Source organism: Columba livia, chromosome 5 (genome assembly GCF_036013475.1).
Source record: "Columba livia isolate bColLiv1 breed racing homer chromosome 5, bColLiv1.pat.W.v2, whole genome shotgun sequence".
NCBI classification, from domain to species: domain Eukaryota; kingdom Metazoa; phylum Chordata; class Aves; order Columbiformes; family Columbidae; genus Columba; species Columba livia.
In genome coordinates this window covers 30,099,743-30,122,188 of record NC_088606.1, presented here as the reverse complement: position 1 = coordinate 30,122,188, position 22,446 = coordinate 30,099,743, and the positions used below count along the sequence as shown (strand labels likewise).

The following is a 22,446-nucleotide window of genomic DNA, read 5'->3' as shown; positions in this document are numbered from 1 at the left end:
AGATACTGTGTTGTTTGTCTACATTCTTACTCAAGAAGGAAAATAATCCTTTGGTCATGTTAGGCTGAGCATCAAAGCTCTACACAGTACAAATTCATTTTAAAGAGGAGCTGAAAAGTTAATAGATTTGTGTAGATTCAAAGAATATAATAAATAAAACAGAAAAAAAATATATTTCTGCTGAAAACAGGAACAAAAACTTTGATCAACAGAGGAAAGACTCAGCTATCAAATGGAGGACCATGAAACCCAGAAATAGCTACCTATGTACAGCAACATTTCCATAAGTTAGTACAAAACATTTTCAGAAAATTTTATATTTTCCTTTACTGTGAAAAATTTTAAGCACATTGAACATAAAATGTCCAAATTTACTCAGGCAGAAAACGAGAGAAGAGAGTGAAACATTTGGCACACACAAAACAGATTTATTGTTGTCAAAAGATAAATACATGAAAAGCAGCATGAAGATCTCATTGGGCTGACTGAATAAGGATCAGTCATAAATACTAATATAGATAAAATATCTTGTGAAAATATGTTTTGTCAACAAAGTTAAAAACCCTAAACAGGATAAGAAATACATACTCACCCATTAAGAAACATTTTTCCAACATAAAATGTTTTAAAATAGGAAAAAATGGTAAAAAATCATGTGTAGAAGTATGAATTGAGCTCTGCAAATACAATAATTTTGTTTTCTTTTTAAGAATATGCATACCACATAAAGTTCCTGTGGGAAATTCCTACTAAGAAAATCTAAATTACATATATGAGACTCTTAAAATACATAATTTTATTTGGTTACTTTCAGCAAATCATCAAACTGTTTCTGCTACAGCCATCATGTCACCTGTGAGTTTTATTTTACCACCCCCATTTTTTCTTGCTGACGTGCTTAACAGAGAGCAAAGTATTCTGAAATTCTATCTAGCATCCTGCCAAGCTCATTTGTTTGACGAATCCTGGGAGTAGCATCACCTTGTGTGCATCAGGACACATGTCATCAGACCTGCAACACCTATGAATTGTTGTACAGTTATATTGAATTAACTTGAAATTAAGCTCTCCGGGTCAGTTTCCATAAGCTGATTCTCTACCTTTTTTTTTTTTTTTTTTTTACATTTCTATAACAAAGCCGTTTGGATTTTATATAAAATGCTCCAACAGAAAATCTTGATATTTCCAACTAAATAATTTTCACAGTTTGTGGTCCTTGACATATCACAAAATCTGGTTCTTCAAGCTTGTATGCACGTGAGAGGGAGACATAATCTATATTATAGTCCACAGGTTAGAAAATATAATTCAAAACAATATGAATTCTGAAAATTTCAAAAGTATAAATACATGATGGATTTACTTGCTAATGAAAATAAGTCTGGTTTTTTTCAATAGTAATTAATTACTTCATAACACGGAGGTTGCTGTGATAAAAATAATGAAGTCAGAGCTGGGCTTTAGTGGTCAGTCTTCTTAGACTTGTGTAGCAAATTATCAGATATATTTTACCTACAGTGCGTTCAATGACACCATTATGCATGGTATATCCGTGCTTTCCTGGAGATGGCTGAATACCTGCCTGCCGATGGGAAGTAGTGAATGAGTGAATTCCTTGTTTTCCTTTGCTTGCACACTTGGCTTTTGCTTTACTTATTAAACTATCTTTATCTCAACCCCTGAGTTTTTGCACTTTTACTCTTCTGATTCTTTCCCCCATCCCTTTGTGGGGGGAGTGAGCAAGCAGCTGTGTGGGACTTAGTTCCTGGCTGGGCTGAAATCACGACTGACATACAGACAACCCTAAAAGCATCTAAAACCAAGGGGGTTTGTATACGTAACTATGAAAGCAGAAGAAATACCAGTATAGGCCTTGGCATACCCCTGGATGACCCAAATTTAGAGAGTCTGAGACAATTACATCCTTTTCCATACCAATTTATTTCCTAGCATTTAATGAAATATTTAAGAAAAACTGGATTTTTTTAAAAAAACATGAGGTCTAATTGACAATCTGTGTGACCATTCTTTTCTAACAAACTGCATGGAAAAGATCTTCACTAGATAGCAGTACTTCTCTTTGTTATCTGCTGACATGGGCTGGATTTCAACCTGAGATTGCTAGTTGCTAGTCCTGAAAGAAGCAATCTATGCCTGGGTTTCCTGGATTTTGCTACCTTAAAAGTGGTTAGCTATCTTTTGGTTTTGGGTTGACTATGGGAGGAGGTTCTGCTCTGCTTTTTGTTTCGTTGGTTTTGGGGTTTTGTTCTAAAAGCAAATGAAAGAAAAAACTGGATTATTTGCTATACATGGAGGAAGGTTTGACCTTTACAGTTTAGACAACATTTCTACAATGTTGGAGTTTTTTTACTTAAAAAAACTTTGTCTTTTTACTTTTTCTGTTGCTAAAGCATTAATATTTTGGGAGGAAGTCTACAACCTTCATGCAAATTCAACAGCACTTGCTTCAGTGAGTATTCTTGGTGATGCTCCCCATGTGGGTGAATAGTATGCACTGTTACAATCTGCACAGAATTATATGCATTGTGAAAGGACCTTTTTAGACTTCTTCATACTTTTTGGTTATGCAAAAGGAAACCTGAAACAAAAGAAGAAACACAGATAGCAAATTGAATTAAACAACAATTTTGAGATCTGAAGCTGTGAACACTTTTTAAACACAGAACAACTCATCTACATGTGTATTTGGTTTGGTTTTGTTTTGTTTTGTTTTATTTTAATTGAATATCAGGCCAAAATAGGCAATACTTTATGGCATAGCTTATTTTAACATATTTGACTATGATTATACTGATATAGTTGACTGTTAAATCTAATTTTTGGTGTATACAAGTAGTTACCATAGAGATGTTATTTAGAATGAGATTCACTGTGAGAGATTCACAAATAGTTTTAATTTTCCATCATATTTGAGGTCACATTAATATTTAATCAATGAACAGTCTGCACAGTGGAGAGTCATGGCTTAACTGGTCATCAGTGGTAAAGTGATAATATTTTCTTCATAATCTGAGAAAGCACTATTGAAAAGATAGCATCACTTGTTAAAGACTGGGACTATTTCAGTCAAAAATAAAAATGTTTTCTTGTTTGCATTTTCTTCATCCCCTGGAGGAGGAAGAAAGCTTTTGTATCAGTAGAAGTGGATAATTGTGATTCTAGAGTGTAATTATTTAATACGGACTTCCTACACAGAGCTCAGCCAAAGAATTTGAGTTCAGATTCAGATTATTTAATTAACACTCAGTGATAGCGGGGTATGGTTGTGATGTCCTATGTATAGCCTTACTATCTTACATATTTTTGAATAATGAATGTACAATAATCACATGCAAATTTTTGCTTTTTAATAACTGCTATAATCATGTGTCACATAATTTGGACCACTTTTGTGTACCAATTTCTAGGAATGAAAAATTGCACTTTGGTTCCATCTCTAGTCTTATCAAAAGATAAAGTAAAAGGCCAGTGGTACAATAGTCTGCACTTCATAGACCTTATAGCTGAGATTCTTACGCATGACTGCCTGGAAATGAACCATAAATACCCATGGTTTGGTGAGCTAAAAACAGCACTATACAATATCAAGCAAAATCCTATATCTGAATCCCTTGTCTCATCTCTCATTAATAGTATAGACAAAGAATTGGACATGCAAAGGAGAGGGAGATACTAATTTTTCTGTATGCCAAAGTAATTTTACATTGGATAATTTACTGCTGGTCAAGAGGTGATTTTGATATATTAACTCAAAACTTGCTTGGAAGATAAGGTACAGAGCCCAGCAGTCTTAAATATCACAGAAGAAATAATGAAATCTAATAATAAGTCTAATGCTAATGTCTTTATTTTATGGATTTACTATACTAGGGTTGTAGCTAATCCTAACGAAAATAGATTGAGAGGCTGTAATAAATTATTTGTGTACAATTCAATTAAGCACTTGTGATTATATGAATTTGTAATGTTGTGTAATGTTTTGAATATTTATTGCATATCTATTTTATGTTGAGCAGATTGTTATACGCTGTAGGACATTTTGCAGAAGACATTTTGTTTGAAGTGTTATTTCCTGAAGGAACAAGCAGAAGTATAATTCTTCTCTATTGCTTCAACATGCAATAGTACCCTCTCTGCTACAAAGATGTTATCTAGCTAACCTTTTGTCCAATTAAAATCAAACTGATATCAGGCATGAGTGTAGCAACTCGAGATAGTGATGGTCTAACTACTTACTTCCTTCATACTTAAATTGTTTCCTTAAACTCGCAGTCACTATTACGCAGCCTTAAAATTGCATCCCAGAATATGATTTTATGTTGATTAAATCTGAATCTGAACCCAAAAGAATAGACTTGTAGGTCGCATTTGCCTCAGAGAGACTGTAAAACAGAGCTATTTATATTCATTTAGCTTACCGTATACAAAACATTCTACACTATGCAGGAATATTTAACCTTGAACTGCTTGGGCAAACTGCAGTCTAATGACTATCTATCAATGAATCTTCATCAAATCTAACAAAATATCCTGAAGGATATCTGTCATGGCATGATCACACAGGAAAAAAAAGAAAGTCAAAGACATGTTTCTTCTTCTCCAACCTAAATGCACAGCACCCTGGAAAGTTGTACAAGAAAGCAAATATATCCAACCAAAAAATCCATCCAAAAATATCTTAGCACAACAATACCAAAAAGTATCCAATCAGCCTTACAAAAATGAGATGCCAACTGCATGTCCTCTCTTTCGGGGGAACAAAAATGCATTTATCTGTAACGGATGTTGTTCCTGTTGCTTAGTACACTCCTGTGAGCTGTTCAGATGTGATTATGATAAGTACAGGGTGCAAATACATATAGTGCAGAATAAAAATATTTATGAAAAGAGATATATCAGCCAGTAAGATGAACAGTACTGACACCCCAAGAAAATCAAATGTCTGTTACAACACTTAATATTATTTTTGTACATTAAAAGAATTGGCTTTGTCATTTCTAGAATAACTCGCAAAAACATAACATAGAATACAAAAATGTAAGTCTCTAATACAACACTAGAAATGCTTTTTATTTTTGGGGGGAAGTAGGAGCAGTTACAGTAAGCACCACAAAACAAACAAACAAACTTTCTCAAAAAAACCAGAAATTATGTAACTTGTTTTAATCTTGAATTTGTTTGAATAAATACCTGCCTTCCCTTCTGTACTCAAAAAAAAAAAAAAAAAAAAAAAAAAAAAAAAAAAATCCTTCATTATCTTGAGTTTCCTTTTGGTGTGAGAAGTACCTGTCAAGTTATCTGTCATCCTCCGGTCTCTCATCATGGGTCTTCCACAGGGTACTCAGTGCCTTCTGAGGTATCAGATTGCTTCCAACTAAATCTTGCATCCTTGCTTCTGGCAGCTACTATCAGCAGTTTTGCTTTTTTATTCTACAAACATAAAATAATGGTTAAAGCAATTGTTTAACCCAGCTTTCGGCTCCCTCCTAACTCCATAATTGGCATGCTGCCAAGCACATGAAAGATCTAGAAAGGCAGCCATACACACCATGAGTGGTTGTTGGTCACTGAGGCCCAGCAGTGTATTTAGAGGAGTCAGTGAGGGGTTTTTTATTTCCCCGATGAAGACACTAGCCTTAGGCTAAAGATTGGTTTGGTCTTTGTAATGGCTATTAAAAAGGTTCCATCCTGTTTGCTGACAAAGATTTCAATTATCCTAATAAAACTGGTTCTGCATCACAGACACGTGCTAAGATGTAGAATTGCCCTTTCTTTGTTACGAAGCTTTTCTTTAGTACTAGCATCATTTCCACACCAGACTCACACCCACACTCCTAGATTAACTCCTAAATATTGACAAGAGCTGTAATGACTAGGAAAACTTATATTCATTTACATGACCAAAAATGTGTATGTCCTCCTGTAAGGACAGGTGAGGTGGCTTCCTCATTTATCATTACTTTGGTCTACCACTTTCACAGCATCACTCCTTCAACCCTTTCTCCTTAAACTCACTCAGTTACACTCAAGTTTTTGCAATAAAGCTATTCAGAGTTATTTTTTGGTGCTTAGCTCTTGCTAACTTCAACAAGGTTGAATATTCTTGAAATCATGGGTCTTCCTAAGCATCAGGGGAGAAACTTCTCTTTTGAAGACACATTAATTAAATAAAAACAGTGCCTTCTTTCTCATATTTTATTCTAACAAACATACCATTTTCTCTTTCTTCCCTAAACTGTACCAGTTGTCTCATCAGAAATACTAACCAGTGGGGAATGGCTGGTAACAATATTATGGGATATAGCAAGCTAAGAAATCATTGCATGTCATTTTCCCAGGCAGCAAAAATACATTAGAGGTTTTCTCTGAAAAGTCAAAGATTGTAGCTTTTAAATTATAATTTTAGCAAATTTCACTATGCAAAAATGGTAATTTATCTACCCTTTTAATGCCTATTTTGAGTAGAAGTGTTTGCATATCAGATGTTTAAAGTGAAAAAAGTTTGTTCTTAAGTTTGGTGCAAGGACCACTAACAGTGATGAGAGCTACAAAATTGACTTCACAAAAGCCACAAAATTGAAAGGAACTTTTTCAACTCACACAGTGCAATTCTCCAGTAAGGAGTTGTCTACTCAACATCTTGACTTACACAACCTTGCATTAAAAGTACATGCTATATTTATTCATCAATAGGAAATGGCTTGGGGAGGGCAAGGAGATGAGAAAAAGTAATATTTTTCCAGTTTTGAATTAATCCTGGTCTTCCTTTTACCATTACTCAAAGCCAATGTTACCTTTTGATGTATCAAACCTGTCATTTTACATATGGAGGGAGGAATCTGGGATTCAGCAGGCAAGTAGCTGCACCATTGTTCAAGCCCTTCTCCTCTTGACTCAATAACCCGTACAATTTGTATTTCACACCCATAGTACAAACACTATGATGGCTGACTTTATGTCACTCTGGATGACTGTAGAATACACATGGGTGTACATCACAGAGAACAGGAATGATGCTATCACGTTAGAATTGTGCAGTCAAAATCTAGCCCAGTGATTCTTTAGTTCAGTGATATATTGTTGGGGTTTTTTTATCCTGTCACACCCAAGTATAATTTACTGAAAGAAAATGCTAATACTGTGGCTTGCATAGGTAGCATTTTATGTGTTTAACCTTCAAAGTTTACATGAATTTGTAACCGAGTGGGTCTTTCCTAACATTTTTTCTTGTTTGTAAGAGTTTGCGTGCTGTTTTTATAATGTTTTCATTGATGTCAAGACCTTAGTATAAAAACAAGACTAGCACAGTACTAATTTACCCCATGGTCTCCTGTGTCTTCCATTGCCTCTCTCCTTGAGCAACGGGCATAGCTGCAGGACTGTTTACTCCACGGCTTATTTCCCCTTTATCTTTGATGTCCCAGTATGTCAAAGGCTGTGAATTTAATATTGATTTCATAAAGTACTTTTACTGTAACATGTCAGTTAGCATTAGCCTCAACCTCGAGGAAGCTCAGGCACTGAGCTGGATTTGCACGCAATGTGGCTCTCCAGTTCTCAGACTCTTTTCCCGAGCGAATGCTTTATTTATAAGAGTGACAGTGTGCTGTGAAAGCAGGGACAGCACACAGCCCCCAGCTATCTCTGTGTCTTGTATACACAACGTCAGTGCCCTGTGTATACATTAGGCTTGAAAATGTAAGTGGATCAGAGAGACGTATCATTTGCTGGTATGTAAACAGACAGATGAGTTTATAGATCGCATTAAACCCCAGTGGCTGTAACTAGTGGAAGAGTCTTCCTGGAGTCCCATCCCCCATCTCACTCCTCCTATTCCTCCTTATACCATCAACACCAATACCACGAGCTGGACTCACCTCCTTTAGGGAGCAAATAGAGGCATCTTTCCAAAGGAGGACATAGAAGAAGAATATTCTTGCCTTGATCTTGTTACCTTAACCTTTCATTGCTCCTTTGAAATTGCAGATGCTGCTGATGGGATGCATTAATCCACAGATTAATCTGCAAAGTCTTTTCATAACTCAGTATTGATCCTTCACTCAGTCCAAACAAAAGTGAAAAGTTTGTCTTGATCTCTCTTTTTTTTCTCTCTTTTTTCCTCCTTCTTTTACTCCATAATTTTGGGAAATTTTTAAAAATTGCAGTTGCAGTATTTTGTGTCTAAAACAGTGAGGTAAGGTTTCTCCAAAGACTGAAGCTTGGAATTACACTCTCAGGGGCGCAGTCACCAGTTTTCTTGTGTATTGAGCAAATCGTGCCAACTGATTACACACTGTTAATGAAAGATTAACTATTTAATGCATTAGCTTTTTGTGGGCACATAGAACAGCTGTGCACTTGGGCTATGTCTGCCCCATTCATAGCATGTTTGATTTCTCATAGCTCCCCAGTTGCCCTGAGCTTGTCTTCCTCCTCAGCTGGGACTTGAGCTAGCTTAGGTCTTCTGAGCATGTTGAAAATATTTCTTTGTTTGGTTCATTAATTATTCCATAAGCTTTTACTTTTTAAGCCTATGTACACTTATGGCCATGCATTAATAATAAAGAAGTAATTATTATTTATATACAACATATATTGCTGGTTATAAAACATCATTCATGTAGCTGCATTATCATTCTTTTTAATGTATTATGTTGCTCTGCCTACGTATATATGACAATCTGAGTTTTGTTTTAAGCCATTTTCATAAAATATAAGACATTCCGGTGTAAAACCTGCAGGAGTTCATAAAGAATTTTGCTGAGCTTCAGTAATTGAAGAAGAAATGACAAAAATCTTATTTCCCTGTTTCATATGGGATGACAAAAAAAAAGAAACCACAGAGCAACATTTATGATTTCAGTTGTTGCAGGGAACAAATCTGAAGCATAAAATTGAAGACGACTTTCACACGCATACAGGTAGGTACACATATATGCTTAATGCTTCCTATTTACGCTGGAAATGAGACAGCATTTTTGGTGAAATCTGGCAAACATGACTTCAGGTGACAAAGACAAGGTCACAAAAATTTTTGCATAAATCTGCATAAACTGATAACAGACTCAAAGTCTGCAAATCAATCTCCAAAAATAGTATTTCAAAACTTAACCTCAGTAAGATTTTCCTCCCGTGTCCACTCTCCCACTTCTGACCCATGAGGCAGACATTGAGTGGAAATAGCCCCAGCCCCTTTTATGTATTTCTCTCCAGGATAAAAGACAAGAGTATTCCTAATGTTATGTTAAAGTGAAAATTTCCACTCTGGATATCAGTGCATAGAATTTTGGACATATGTCAACTAAATAACCAAATGAAGTCTCTAAAGCATTTTGAATGCAGGCTGTCACTACTGTTAATGTTACAATAAGCCCATAAATATTTGATATGACTGAGAACACCACCTCTTCTGTTTCCTTTGCATTAGCTACACAATGTATCAACTCTGTTTTTTTGTGGAACTCAAATGTTATTTTCTGTCTGTCTACATAATACGACATGCTAATTTTTCAGACAATATATTTAGTAAGAAAATTACCTTCAGAGATTTCTGGCTATATTTAATAGATTATGTCCTGAAGAAACACAGACTACATGTCAATCTCTTGGAAAAAATAAAATCAGTTGGCTAAATTTTTATTCCATTTTTATAGAATACATGCATACAAGGTATGTCAAAATATCAGTGAGGATTTGCTTTAAAACTCAACAAAAACAATGACATTCCAAACTTTGCAATTAATTTTTGTATTACTAAAAATAAAGCAAATATTTAGTATACAGTAATACAAATTCAATATGCTTTGACTGACAGTTCTGTAACCAAATAAACACCCAAATGAAAAAACTGTTCAAATTATACACTTACATTTTTCAGACTTTGTACACATTTCATAATATTAAAGTTCTGTGGCATCCAAGTTTTCCCTGAGCAGTGTGTTAACTGCTACAGATCAGACAACTGGACTTTGGAGAATGCCTCACCCAACACATTTGTGCACATTATCCATGCAGATGTGCAAAGACTGACAAAATTGTTAGTGGACTTCTGAGACTTTATGCACAAAGTTTCACAAAAATCATTAAATTAATTTCATAGCACATTTATAAAGTATAGAAATGTTACTGCTGCTTCTTCATACAGCATCAGGAGGCACATAAAGTTCAATACTTCCTAATATCAAAGACTCTGTGGTGTAATCAAGAATTGATTGAAGGTCTCCTCAATCCCTGTTCACAGCAAACTGGTTTGCTTTCATCCAATAATCCCTGACTATCAGAGACTATGGCAGGGCAGCCTAAATGAAAGGAACCCTGAGGTAGTGTTAATTTGTGCCATAAGGTCAAAGTGGTCTCTATTAACCCAAGAGCTTTGTTAGTACAATGGTGGTGGAGTCACTTTTGCTGTTTTTTTCCTGTTGCTCAGCTGAGCACAGCCTAGCCAGTGTATTACACATTTGTTCTCAGTGGGAATTTGCCTTTCTTGCTAGAAAGAGAATACAATATTTCAATGTATTTTAACTTCATGTCCACTTAAGGTTTTGCACAAAACATCTCGCTAGAACTGATGCTTTAGTCAGGATGGAACATGCACTCATCTCAGGCCACAGTGGAGGAAACAGCTGTGTTGTTCACTATAATGATTGTTGGTGAAAGGCAATCTCGTACAGATACCTCAAAAGTGAGGACACTTATTTTAATAAAGCGAGGAACGTTTTGGGAAACTGGGTTACATTTGAAGTTCAAACATATAAAATGTGCATCCTTTGTTGGTGGAGAGACAGCTGTACTGAACTGCAACCACAGTCAACAGAATTCAGCTGGCCACCAACTTTAGGGAATTCCCTTTCAGCACAAAGTCAGATATCAAAATACTGTTTATATGTGCCCCTTACTGCCTAAGATTCTGAATTAGTTTATAACACAATTTCGTTAACACTGTTTTTACATAAGCAGAGGACAGAGGATGCTTTTTGCTCTTTTCGGTGTTTATTACCCCATTTCTTGATCCTTCCACCCCTTGCTACTACCACATCTTATTTTACCCCATAGACATTCCTTCTTCCTAAATGCAGTAGCAGTGAGATGCTTTAAATTTGCATGTCCCCACTGGGGTCCACTTTAGAGAGATTCTCAGGATGTCCTGCCTTCCCAAGGACAGGAAAGAAACACATTTTCATAGAAGACAAAAATTCAGGCTAAAATCTGAAGAAGTAGGAAGACAGGAATGATATCAAAACACCCCTGAAAATGCAGATAGGGCATTATTTTCAGATCCCATTGATTCCTCAAGTGTTTTCTAGCCAAGTCTTGTTTGGCTACTCGAGTCTTCTTGGCTTTGTATACCATGCTAAAATTAGCTACATCTTGAAAGTCGCAGTAAATGTCATTGGATATATTCAAGCATTTATGTGTTTTTGTTGTTTTACTTTGTTTTGAGTAGTATAATTTAATCAGTAGTCATGTAGCAACATTCAAGACAAGTACAATAATAGCCTTGTGTTCTATTTTTCATTAATTGAGATGGAGCTTGCACTGCCTTCCATTGCACTTGTATTAATTTCTCTTTTTTTTTTTTTTTCCTGTAAACAAGCACAGAAGTGTATTTTTTAATTAGCAATGAAATAATGTGTAAAATAATATTATACCGTTTGGAGTCACAGAATCACAGAATGTTAGGGATTGGAAGGGACCTCAAAAGATCATCTAGTCCAATCCCCCTGCCAGAGCAGGAACACCTAGATGAGTCTACACAGGAATGTGTCCAGGTGGGATTTGAATGTCTCCAGAGAAGGAGACTCCACACCCGCCCTGGTCAGCCTGTTCCAGTGTTCTCTCACCCTCACTGTGAAGAAGTTTCTTCTCAAATTTAAGCGGAACCTCTTGTGTTCCAGTTTGAACCCATTACCCCTTGTCCTACCGTTGGTTGTCACTGAGAAGAGCCTGGCTCCATCCTCGTGACACTCACCCTTTATATAATTGTAAACATTAATAAGGTCACCCCTCAGTCTCATCTTCTGCAAGCTAAAGAGACCCAGCTTCCTCAGCCTTTCCTCATACGGGAGATGCTCCACTCCCTTGATCATCTTTGTTGCCCTGCGCTGGACTCTCTCCCTGTCCTTCTGGAACTGAGGGGTCCAGAACTGGACACAATATTCCAGATGTGGTCTCACCAGGACAGAGAAGAGGGGGAGGAGAACCTCCCTCGACCTACTAACCAACCCCTTCTAATACACCCCAGGATGCCATTGGCCTTCTTGGCCACAAGGGCACAGTGTTGGCTCATGGTCATCCTGCTGTCCACCAGGAACCCCAGGTCCCTTTCCCCTACACTGCTCTCTAATTGGTCATTCCCCAGTTTATACTGGAACCTGGGGTTGTTCCTGCCCAGATGCAATACTCTACACTTGCCCTTGTTATATTTCATTGATTTTTTTCCCTGCCCAACTCTCCAGCCCGTCCAGGTCTCTCTGGATGGCAGCACAGCCTTCTGGTGTGTCAGCCACTCCTCCCAGCTTGGTGTCATCAGCAAACTTGCTGATAGTACACTCTATTCCTTCATCCAAATCATTGATGAATATATTGAATAATACCAGCCCCAATACTGACCCTTGAGGCACTCCACTAGATACTGGCCTCCAACTAGACTCCGCCCCGTTGACCACGACTCTCTGGCTTCTTCCCTTCTGTCAGTTCACAGTCCACCTCACTACCCGATCGTCCAGACCACACTCCCTCAGTTTAGCTATAAGGATGCTGTGGGAAACTGTGTCAAATGCTTTACTGAAGTCAAGGTAGACCACATCCACCACTCTGCCATCATCTATCCACCTCGTTATGTCCTCATAAAAGGCTATGAGGTTGGTCAAGCACGACTTCCCCTTGGTGAAGCCATGTTGACTGCCCCTAATGACCCTCTTATCCTTGATATGCCTTGAGATGGCACCAAGAATAAGTTATTCCATCACTTTCCCAGGGATGGAGGTGAGGCTGACCAGTCTATAGTTACCTGCGTCCTCCTTCTTGCCCTTTTTGAAGACTGGAGGCACATTTGCTTTCCTCCAGTCCTCAGGCACCTCTCCCGTTTCCCAAGACTTGCAAAGATGATGGAGAGTGATCTAGCAATGACTTCAGCCAGCTCCCTCAGCAGCCATGCATGCATCCCATCTGGACCCATGGATTTATGGATGTCCAGATTGCCTAATTGCTCCCTAACCCAGTCCTCATCAACCGAGGCAGACTCCTCCATTGTCCTGCCTTCCTTTGTGGCCTCGGGGGGTACGGGGCTCCTCAGGACAGCCTCCAGCAGAGTAGACAGAGACAAAGAAGGCATTCAGTAACTCTGCCTTCTCTGTATCTTCTGTCACCAGGGCATCCACCTCATTCATCAGTGGGCCTACATTGCATCTGGTGTTAGTTTTATCTGCCACGTATTTGAAAAAGTTCCTTCTGTTGTCCTTTACCCCTCTCGCAAGGTTTACTTCTAAGGAGGCTTTAGCTTTCCTAGTTGCCTCCCTACACCCTCTGACAACAGCCTCATATTCTTCCCAAGTGGCCAGCCCCTCCTTCCATGATCTGTAAACTCTCCTCTTCCACTTGAGCTTCCCCACGCAGGTCTCCGGGCTCCCTTCCTTGTTCTTGTGCCCGGTAGAAGCAGTCCCTGAACACTAACCAACTATCTTAGGCCCCTTTACCTTCAAGCAGCCTTGACCATGGGACTTCCCCTAGTAATTGTTTGAAAAGTCCAAAGTTTGCCCTGCTGAAGTCCAGGGTTGCAATTCTGCTTGCTATTCTGTTCCTGCCACACAAGATCCTGAGCTCCACCATTTCACTCACATTCACTGCAACCAAGGCAGCCCTCAACCTTTACTGCTTCAACCAGACCCTCCTTTTTAGTGAGGAAGAGATCCAGCAGTGCACCTCTCCTAGTCAGCTTCTCCACCATTTGCATCAGAAAGTTATCGGCAATGCACTGGAGGAACCTCCTGGACTGTGGCTGGCTGGCTGAATGGTCCTTCCAGCAAACATCAGGGAAGTTAAAATCCCCCATGACAACCAGGGCCTGTGACTGTGAGGCCACTCTCAGCTGCCTGTAGAAGGCCTCATCAACTTCTTCAACTTCAACTTCTCTCCTATTTATGTCATGATATATTTTTCAGCTCTTGGAAGGCTAACCCAATGATCTATCTTAAGCAGATGCAAAATCAGGTTATAGCCAAAATATTTTCTGGATCGAGAAATGTATTACTGAGATTTCTGATACTGTCTTCTCTAATACCTTGAAAAATAAATAAAATATGCTACTTTCTCATTCAGAAATGAATTGCAAAGTGTTGTAAACTAAACAAGAATTTTTAGTATTGAGGGCTTTCATTTTGCTCAAGAAAACTCATCATTCATTGTTCTGAAATCCAATTGGTTATTTAGCAATCTCTGTCCAGGCTACAACTCAAAGAATATTTCAATAATAAACCTTGGTATTACCAAGAAAGAAATAGTATTCAGCTTTTTCATATGTATCCCTAACTTCTCAAAGTCCATCCATTTCTACCTGTCTCTTTGGCTATAAAATAAGGCTGAATTGTAAAAACTCATTTTGAATATACTGACTGGTAGACATGTGGCATGTTTTAGATGCAGCTGCAGTTTTTGGAGATTTTTGAATGTCACTCTGCACTTTTTTACTGCTTATTCCAATTTCTACTGTAAAAGTACTCTTTCTTGGTAGGTATGTTTCTCAAGGGCAGAAAACTGCACACCTTGTTTATAATGATTGTATATCACAGGCTCTTGGGAGCAAATCATCGGACAGTTGTGACTGGGATTGTTACCAGTGAGACCCTAGTAAGTCTTTACAGCAAACAGAATCAGCAAGAATACTGTAAAAATAGCCTTTACAATGGCTCTCTGCCATTTAACAATACAGGGTGTAGTGCTGTGGCAAGCTATGTCAGTCTTTGGAGGCCATCTCCAGAAGTTGTGTTTTATTGCCCTTTTTTTCATGGACAGGTAAACTCCTTAGTTTGGGAAAATTGTACTTGGGGAAAAGGTCACTGTTCAAGACAACAGCAAAATTCTCAGTGACTTCATTAGCAGCCAGACCTAACAACAAAGTGCTGACAGATAAAGCTATGGCACAGGTTCTTCAAGTACTTACAGTCCAGTGCTTAAACACGCTTATATGAAACTTTTTGCACTACTTTTCAAATACCAGATAACTATGTTATTTATAAACCACTTTACCTAAGTGTTCATGCTCTAAAGAAAGACTAACTTTGTCTTTCCAAACTATCTGGTTTTGTTTTTCAGGCTGGAATTTCTTCTAATCCTCAATAAAAATGGTTCTCAATTTCAGCCGCTGAGGTATTTTAATGAAAAAAATTGTAATCCTACATAATAAGACTGTAAATGTTCTCTCTCTCTTCAGAGGTAAAATAGCATAAAATTTTCATGCAATCTTCTGCCTGGTTATATTAAAAATGTTTGGCCAGGTTTAGATCTGATTAGCGTAACTGTTACAGATAACAGTGAAATCACTTATGATTGTAGATAGCATAGCAACCCAATATTAATATTCATAGTCCACACTGTAGTAACTGTGATTCTTAAATGGACAGACACAACAAATCATTGGAATAAAGAAATTAATCTTCTTATAATAATAATAATAATAGGCTTATCAATTCTCTGCTGTTAATTATACTTCCTGTTGAGAAGATCATACACAAATATACTTTCAAGCAATACATTGTAAATATACCAAACTACAGTTCCACTTAGAGATGCACAACATGCCAAAAGTATCTGTCATCAGTATTTCCAGAAATGGAAAAAAAAAAAGAAAAAAATTCTGTGAAGAACACAGCTGTCATCAAAGAGGAAAAATCTCTCTATATGACAGTGTTTAGTAATAATTGGAGGCTTGTTTTGTTGATTTTTTTTCTGTGTTGTTTTTTGGGTTTTGGGTTTTTTTTTTTTAGATAATAGTCCTCAGAGTGCTGAAGTATTTCATCTAATGATTAGAAGAAGGATAATAATACTGATGTACCAAGAAGTAGCTGGGCTTACAAAAGTTGTGCGGGCTTTTGTCAAAGTATCAATTCATTATTCCTCTTCTTCCTGACACAAGTCCCTTTTGATATGCAGCAGAGCAAATAAAAATTCTCTGTTGTGCCAGTTCACGCCTTCAAACCTCTGCTGTTAATCACAATTTACAAAAAAATGGCTAGATATTTTTATGTATTAGAATAATTTAGAGAGGTAGCAAATATGTTTGGTTTTTTTTTTTTTCCAAAAGCATAAGCAGAATACTTACAGATGAAATGCAAAGAGCTGACTTAAAGCTCATTCCTGTGTCCCCACCTAAGGAAAGCTGACTAGTCTGTTTACTTGGCTGAAGGACTAAATATGAGCAGGAGACATGCTGGAAGGAAGAGTTGGAACAAATTGATTCATGTAGGGAATTAAAGCAAATGTGTAGTGTAATTATCAATACTAGATTCACACTAATTTCATGCGTGTTTTAACTTTTGACTAATTTCTTCTCTCAACATTTATTTATATATTATACATAAAATGTGGATACTAACCAAAGCCTAATGACTGAACTTTATCTTAGTTTTTCTGAGGATTAAAGCTTTACATTTGAAAGGGCGGACTAATAATTTATCTTAAAGAAAACATGTCATAATGTAAGTGAAAGTGAAGCAGGGGGACAAATATAAGCTGAAGTAGCTGGTATTTTGTACTGTAACTGCAAGAGATGAAACAGTTTTGCTGTTCTGTAATACTCTTGTAACTATCAATTTTTAATATTATCCTAAATTCAGGTATAGCTATGAGAAAGCCTCATACCTATATAGTTAAATACTTTCATTAAAATATAGTTAAGCAGTTCATCGACTCTAAAATACTATGATTATGCAAATAAACAACATGGATGAAATATGAATTTGCAAAATGCTAGTGCATACAAGATCTGCAAGTTGTAGATGTAAATAAAACATTTAGTACAACACTGGTAATTAGTGCAATTCCGTGAGCAGAAATGATAGCGCTGGAATAGAAATGGAACAGAATAGAATATGATATTATGTTTCACAGCAGTATCTTTCTTAGCCTTATGAGCACCTTAACTGTAGGACAAAACTAGAACCACCACTTTCCTCTGTACAAAGCAGAGACAGAAGTTGGGCTGACATCCAGCCTCCAGAGTGCACGACAGCACAGAGGAGTGAGTGGTGGCAGAAAGCCTGGCCAGAACTAAAACTCAAGTCTAAGTTAGATTTGTGAAAAACTCAGAGTCAGGGTTCCAAATCAGCTGATCTGTGTTTTAGCAGTGGATCTGAAATATGGGATTACAGAGTTGGAATTCAGTTAAATTTCAATAAAGCACAAATATGAATGATCCACATATTTTTTACCAGGTAGGTAACGAGTTATTACATAACCCTGAGTTTTCAGAAGATCATGGGATATTCACTTTTGGCAGTGATTTCTGAGCCTCACAATGGAGGGATGGCTGAGATACAGTCTTTAATTTATCCTATGATAATTTGTAAATGGCTAGTGAGGATAGGGTTAACCAGTCTCCCATGAGTCAAACAGGTAAAGCAACTGCCTGCCCTCAGTGAGAGGCCTGCTAGGGACGGCAGCCCTGCAAGAAGAAAGAAATACAGCTTGGCTCAGATGGTGAGTTACTTGCTCTGAAAGGAAACATAACAGGAGTGATCTCTAAGAAGCCTTTCAGGATAGCACGCAGTCAGATTTGGTTTATGACTACAAGAAATCGTAAGCACAAGAGGCACTTCTGCTGTTTACCATGTGTTCCTTGATATATAGACCCCCTTTTCACCTGCAACCCCTAAAAAAAACCTGCTGAAAACACCACGTCTACAGACAAGTTTTTGTGTTAATTTATCACAGCTACAGACAGGAATTATTTTTCATGAAGGATCTTGGCATCTTACATCCCTTCATGTAATCACTACCTATATATTTTATTGTAGGAAAACATCTACTCTTTCAACATCAGTATTTGATCAGGGATCAATCACAAATACCTCTAAAATTACATAGATGGATTATGTTCCATTGTCCATGAGCACTATCCTACTATATTTTATTATTTCCACTCATTGGATACTATATGTATTCTTGTAAACATTTTGAGAAGACAAAAACACATTCAGTGTTTCATTCTTGGAAAGTTAAAAGGTGGCAATGTGCATAGTATTAAATCTAAAAAGTGTAGGCATGGAGTTGTTTGCAAGTACAGGGAATGGATTCTGAAGCCATTCTTTTCAAGTATCACTTTCTGTTCTTTGCAGTGAGTTCCTAGAAGGCTCTGTTTTACATTCCTTAATTACCATCTCAGGGAGATATATTGAGGTCAGTACAGTTCCTATGGCATATCAGCTAGCCGGTTTCAAGAATTTACTAAGTTCACAGTCTGAAGTTGGGGGTGAATTCTGCCCTTGGATAAGTGCATGCAATTCTCTTTGAATTCAATGGGAATCCTATGTGGATGACTCAGGGTGGAAAACAGCCTTTATAAGGGACTGGCTTGCCTTTCAATAATTCACTGACTGCAAACAGGGAGGATGTAATTAGTCTCCAGAATGATTTGCTGTTCAAGCAAAATAGCAAACCTATGACATTAAGTTGGGAGATAAGATGATTCATCTTCAATATAAACTGGAAGAGACACTGGAAGGGCAAAATGAAGCTCTTTCCTGTGCCATGTCCCCTGCTGGAGACATTCTTCCTGAAGAGGTTCAGGCGATGAGGCGGCGCTCCATGTACAGCAGCAGGATGGGAGCAGCCTGGGCTGGCAAAGGCCTCAACACATGCTCCGGCTGCTGCGTAACTGCCTTGGGATTCTTTTCCAGGGAGGCTGGAAATGGAGACAAACAGGTAATGGACTCCCCACCCCAAAACTTCCACTGTAAATTCACACTTAAAACAAGACAACAAAAATGTCCTATGAAGAGGAGAGTCCACCAGTATCACTGGTCCAGTTTTTCAACCATAGCACTTACTTGTTTCCCTGAAGTGTCCTCCTGTGATTAGAGCTGCTCAAGACATTATTTTGTCACTTAGAAATGAAGACTGAAAGACAAAACCCTATTTGCCTATCTCATAAAATTATTTCCTCAGCTTATTTTTCTACTTTGTCTCAGCTTCCTGTTTTCATTATGTTAGGTGGTCCAAAATTGGTGTAAGGTGAAAATTAAACCATCTTCCTCCTACCTGTTTATTGCCTTGGTGTCAGAGATTGTATAAAGTATTTGTAAGGAAAAAAAAAGAGAGACTCACTTCTCCAGGGTCTGGTTCCTTTGTGATATTCTGGTGTTACTCTGAATGACAAAAACTAAGGTGAGAAAAATATCTGAGAGGAAAGGAGGAGGTAGATCTTTATTCTATGAGACTGCTAAGCACAACCTGTTATAAATAAAAGTTACTTCAGTCCAGAATGTTCTGGTGTCTTAAGAGGGGTCATTCATTCTCAAACCAAGAAGTAAAGGGAGACCTAAATTCCAACTGTGTTCTCAGCAGCCTCAAGTGATATTGCAGGTATTCAGAACTAGTATAGTAGAAAGCCAAAGGAGATTACAACTTACATGGTGTTTTTGTTTATTAACAACAGAGAAAAATTTAGTCTTTCTTCATAATCTTTTATTACATCACAAACAAAATATTTTGAAAAAACACTGTAAAAAGAAAACCTCTGTTATCAAACAGAGATGGATGTAGTTTATTTTCAATATCAGTTTTGGACTTCCAGCTCCAAACAAAACCCTAGTTCTTTTATTTTAAAGGTCTCATCAAAAGTTCACAATTAAAATATTTGATATGTAGCTTGGAAGCTTCAAGTTTCATTATGAGATGAAAAACATAAGCTGCCTAGTCATCTGGTTTCCATGGTAATATTATATTGACAAATAAAGTGGGAGTTATTCATAATTTTGTATATCTTTGTGGTTACATGTCATTCTTTTGCTTCTGAGGGAAGGTGCAGAGCTGCCTCAAAAAGGAGAAACTCCAGTAATGAATTTTTATATCAGACACACTTCTTTCAGGATTAGTGACAGATTTTCTAAAGGACTATGCTCCAAAAATCTATAATCAAACAACGTGGACTGCAAGCAGGCTGGATTTCTTTGGGATACATAGCATATCACAGAATCACAGAATCACAGAATGTTAGGGATTGGAAGGAACCTTGAAAGATCATCTAGTCTAACCCCCCTGCCGGAGCAGGAACACCCAGATGAGGTTACACAGGAAGGTGTCCAGGCGGGTTTTGAATGTCTCCAGAGTAGGAGACTCCACAACCCCCCTGGGCAGCCTGTTCCAGTGTTCTGTCACCCTCACTGTGAAGCAGTTTCTTCTCATATGTAAGTGGAACGTTCTGTGTTCCAGTTTGTACCCATTGCCCCTTGTCCTATCATAGGTTGTCACCAAGAAGAGCATGGCTCCATCCTCCTGACACTCACCCTTTACACATTTATAAACATGATGTGGTGCTTAAAAAATTCTAAACCCTCAAAAATCAGCAGCTAACGTGATACATAATCTTCTACATACTATGTGATTTGGTTGTGATCATTCAGAGCTCCATCCCTTTCTGCCAACTCTCCTAGTTAACATTTGGGGTCAAAGAGGCCAGAAACATGGCATTACCTTATCCACACTTTTTGCACTCATTCAGTCCAGAGGGAAGCCAATGAACCTCTGTGCTGCCTTGTTTTCTTAAATATGTAGACAAATTGCAAAACCCTATTCTGGTAAGACGACTATTAGGCAATAGCTAATGAATCATGAACACAGCAGCTCAAGACAATTAGCAAAATAAAATTCATTAAAATTTGTTTTAATGGCAAAGGAAGAAATTCTGTATCAAAAAACTTTGCAACTGAACTTTTACAGACCATTCATTCATTTGGTTCTTACTTACTTACCTGAACTTAACATTTCATGTAAGTTGTCTGTGGTGAGAACTGTATTTTTATATTTGTTTTTAAAGTACATGACAGTAAGATACCTGGTGCATTGGTTAAATAAATACTTAATGATGTTAGTACTAAAAATTGTAATGGAAGTACAGCCATTAAAAATGTATCTTCGGACGATGTTTTGAGGAAGCATATAATGCTTTCCCCTGTCCTGTATTAGTTCACATGAAGACTTATTCAATCAATTGACTAAAACAAGTTTTAGATGGATCAATTTGTAAAAGCATGCTTTTTAGATTTTTTTTTAATTCAATTTACTAGTTGTTCCAAGAGACTGGTCTTCCATTTCTTCCATCACTCATTTCACTCTCCATAGCTTGGTAAAATATCCTTCTTATTTTTATCACTTTCTAGCCTGTTACTCCTCTGTGTAACACACTAAACACTTCTCAAACCATTTTTATAACCCCTTTTTGTAAAATGAACTGCCCCCTGTTAATCACCTCCTAGCTTTTTAATGCCTTATGTAGGCCAAGTTCTACAACATTCCAATGTTCTAATTCCTCATATCCTCCAGTTTCTTGTGCCTGTCATGGCATTGAGTCTCCATAACACCAAGGTGTCAAGGTTTTCTACAGAAAAACCCTGGAAAAATAGAGAATATTCATATTTTTAATTATTATGTAAGGACTCTCAGTTTCATCCATTTCCTGATGTCAGTTTGTACCTGTGCTCTCTCACTGCAAGAAAGGTTTTGTTACATTTAGCATAAAAAGGGTTATCTACATTCTGAAAACAGAAGTGCATTCAGTAGCTTTAAGATAAAATCCTTCTGTGTTGATTTACACAGTACAACACTGTGGTAATTGTAAGTCACACACAAAACTTTACTTCTGAATGTCATTTCTGAAGCTGTTTTATGGTCTTGTGCTTTAAGCTCCTGAAGTTCTCAGAAAAAAAGTGAAAGAGAAGATTTGAGTCAAAAGGAAATATTACACATTATAATATTAAGTGAAAAGGCAGCAAGTAAACTAGCATTTTGCTTTTGCATCTATTTTATAGAAAATTCCCATGACAAGAATATATCAAAAAGAGGCTTTTACCCCCTTACTGGAAGTTGCTTTTGGAGTGAAATGAGTATACTGAATGGGTTAAGAAGGAAAAAAAGAACTGCCTTATAATACCTGCCATCTATGATTATTATAATCTTGCAGACAAATATAATTACAGTGTGTGATGTCTGTTTATGTCTGTGAAAGCTTTGATTGTGTAGTCTTGTCTGTATTACACTGCAAAACAGCATAAACAATTATATTGTGTAGTAACTCTAATCCAGTGCTAATGCCCTGAGCTATGGGTGTCACTTCAAACTGCAAGGATTTATGTGATACTTATATCTGCCTTTTTCAGTTGAATTTGACCACAATGCACTTAGTGTTATACTGATTTGTAGAGTTTGGAAGCTGAT

The 22,446-nt window shown here is 37.3% G+C and overlaps 2 long non-coding RNA genes across 3 annotated transcripts in view; one reads left to right on the top strand and one right to left on the bottom strand.

Annotated features, from left to right (window-relative positions):
* The window catches only part of LOC110358674 (uncharacterized), a 115,000-nt gene that overhangs the window by 58,836 nt on the left and 33,718 nt on the right, over positions 1–22,446 (top strand). The window lies entirely within an intron of this gene.
* Positions 328–8,346, bottom strand: LOC110358675 (uncharacterized). The gene is made up of 3 exons (XR_002413322.2): positions 7,899–8,346; positions 5,308–5,451; positions 328–2,599 (listed from the first exon to the last, which is right to left on the bottom strand). It is a non-coding gene; the product is annotated as an uncharacterized LOC110358675 (long non-coding RNA).